At 52.5% G+C, this 2,648-nt stretch overlaps 1 long non-coding RNA gene across 2 annotated transcripts; it reads right to left on the bottom strand.

Annotated features, from left to right (window-relative positions):
- Positions 1-642: 642 nt before the first annotated feature.
- Positions 643-2,212, bottom strand: LOC127922912 (uncharacterized). 2 transcript variants are annotated; one of them, XR_008112777.1, is made up of 4 exons: positions 2,084-2,212; positions 1,924-2,031; positions 1,005-1,058; positions 643-692 (listed from the first exon to the last, which is right to left on the bottom strand). It is a non-coding gene; the product is annotated as an uncharacterized LOC127922912 (long non-coding RNA). The 2 variants fall into 2 exon arrangements; XR_008112778.1 differs by lacking the exon at positions 1,924-2,031.
- Positions 2,213-2,648: the final 436 nt, after the last annotated feature.

Here is a 2,648-nt window from a genome sequence, read left to right as displayed (position 1 = left end):
GTAGATGAACTGACCTTGGGCCGTTGTTGATGTGGTGTGGTGGGTTGTTGGGGTAGATGAACTGACCTTGAGCTGTTGTTGATGTGGATTGTTGGGGTAGATGAACTGACCTTGGGCTGTTGCTGATGGTGTGTGGTGGGCTGTTGGCGTAGATGAACTGACCTTGGGCTGTTGTTGATGTGGTGTGTGGTGGGTTGTTGGCGTAGATGAACTGACCTTTGGGCTGTTGTTGATGGCGTGTGGTGGGTTGTTAGGGTAGATGAACTGACCTTGGAGCTGTTGTTGATGTGGTGTGGTGGGTTGTTGAGGCAGATGAACTGACCTTGGGCTGTTGTTGATGTGGTGTGGTGGGTTGTTGGCGAGATGAACTGACCTTGGGCTGTTGTTGATGGCATGTGGTGGTTGTTGGGGTAGATGAACTGACCTTGGGCTGTTGTTGATGTGGTTGTGGTGGGTTGTTGGCGTAGATGAACTGACCTTGGGCTGTTGTTGATGTGGTGTGTGGTGGGTTGTTAGGGTAGATGAACTGACCTTGGGCTGTTGTTGATGTGGCGTGTGGTGGGTTGTTGGGGTAGATGAACTGACCTTGGGCTGTTGTTGATGTGGTGTGGTGGGTTGTTGGGGTAGATGAACTGACCTTTGGGCTGTTGTTGATGTGGTGTGTGGTGGGTTGTTGGGGTAGATGAACTGACCTTGGGCTGTTGTTGATGTGGTGTGTGGTGGGTTGTTGGCGTAGATGAACTGACCTTGGGCTGTTGTTGATGGTGTGTGGTGGGTTGTTGGCGTAGATGAACTGACCTTGGGCTGTTGTTGATGTGCGTGTGGTGGGTTGTTGGGGTAGATGAACTGACCTTGGGCTGTTGTTGATGTGTGTGTGGTGGGTTGTTGGCGTAGATGAACTGACCTTGGGCTGTTGTTGAGTGGTGGGATTGTTGGGGTAGATGAACTGACCTTGGGCTGTTGTTGATGTGGTGTGTGGTGGGTTGTTGGCGAGATGAACTGACCTTGGGCTGTTGTTGATGTGGTGTGTGGTGGGTTGTTGGGGTAGATGAACTGACCTTGGGCTGTTGTTGATGTGGATGTGGTGGGTTGTTGGCAGATGAACTGACCTTGGGCTGTTGTTGATGTGGTGTGTGGTGGGTTGTTGTAGATGAACTGACCTTGGGCTGTTGTTGATGTGGTGTGTGGTGGGTTGTTGGCGATGAACTGACCTTGGGCTGTTGTTGACGTGTGGTGGGTTGTTGGGGTAGATGAACTGACCTTGTGCTGTTGTTGATGTGTGTGTGGTGGGTTGTTGGCGTAGATGAACTGACCTTGGGCTGTTGTTGGTGGTGTGTGGTGGGTTGTTGGCGTAGATGAACTGACCTTGGGCTGTTGTTGATGTGGTGTGTGGTGGGTTGTTGGGCAGATGAACTGACCTTGGGCTGTTGTTGATGGCGTGTGGGTTGTTGGGGTAGATGAACTGACCTTGGGCTGTTGTTGATGTGGCGTGTGGTGGGTTGTTGGGGTAGATGAACTGACCTTGGGCTGTTGTTGATGTGGTGTGTGGTGGGTTGTTGGCGAGATGAACTGACCTTGGGCTGTTGTTGATGTGGTGTGTGGTGGGTTGTTGGGTAGATGAACTGACCTTGGGCTGTTGTTGATGTGGTGGGTTGTTGGGGTAGATGAACTGACCTTGGGCTGTTGTTGTGGGTGTGGTGGGTTGTTGGCAGATGAACTGACCTTGGGCTGTTGTTGATGGCGTGTGGTGGGTTGTTGGGGCAGATGAACTGACCTTGGGCTGTTGTTGATGTGGGTGTGTTGGGGTAGACGAACTGACCTTGGGCTGTTGTTGATGTGGCTGTGGTGGGTTGGGGTAGATGAACTGACCTTGGGCTGTTGTTGATGTGGTGTGTGGTGGGTTGTTGGCGTAGATGAACTGACCTTGGGCTGTTGTTGATGTGGCGTGTGGTGGGTTGTTGGCGTAGATGAACTGACCTTGGGCTGTTGTTGATGTGGCGTGTGGTGGGTTGTTGGCGTAGATGAACTGACCTTGGGCTGTTGTTGATGGCGTGTGGTGGGTTGTTGGCGTAGATGAACTGACCTTGGGCTGTTGTTGATGTGGTGTGTGGTGGGTTGTTGGGGTAGATGAACTGACCTTGGGCTGTTGTTGATGTGGCGTGTGGTGGGTTGTTGGCGTAGATGAACTGACCTTGGGCTGTTGTTGATGTGGCGTGTGGTGGGTTGTTGGGGTAGGATGAGCTGACCTTGGGCTGTTGTTGATGTGGGTGTGGTGGGTTGTTGGCGTAGATGAACTGACCTTGGGCTGTTGTTGATGTGGCGTGTGGTGGGTTGTTAGCGTAGATTGAACTGACCTTGGGCTGTTGTTGTATGGCGTGTGGTAGGTTGTTAGCGTAGATGAACTGACCTTGGGCTGTTGTTGTGTGCGTGTGGTGGGTTGTTGGCGGTGTAGATGAACTGACCTTGGGCTGTTGCTGATGTGGTGTGTGGTGGGTTGTTGGCGAGTGAACTGACCTTGGGCTGTTGTTGATGTGGCGTGTGGTGGGTTGTTGGCGTAGATGAACTGACCTTGGGCTGTTGTTGTGAGCGTGTGGTGGGTTGTTGGCGTAGATGAGCTGACCTTGGGCTGTTGTTGTGGCGTGTGGTGG

This window comes from Oncorhynchus keta, unplaced genomic scaffold (assembly GCF_023373465.1).
Source record: "Oncorhynchus keta strain PuntledgeMale-10-30-2019 unplaced genomic scaffold, Oket_V2 Un_contig_27623_pilon_pilon, whole genome shotgun sequence".
NCBI classification, from domain to species: domain Eukaryota; kingdom Metazoa; phylum Chordata; class Actinopteri; order Salmoniformes; family Salmonidae; genus Oncorhynchus; species Oncorhynchus keta.
This window is presented reverse-complemented; position numbering and strand designations above follow the sequence as displayed.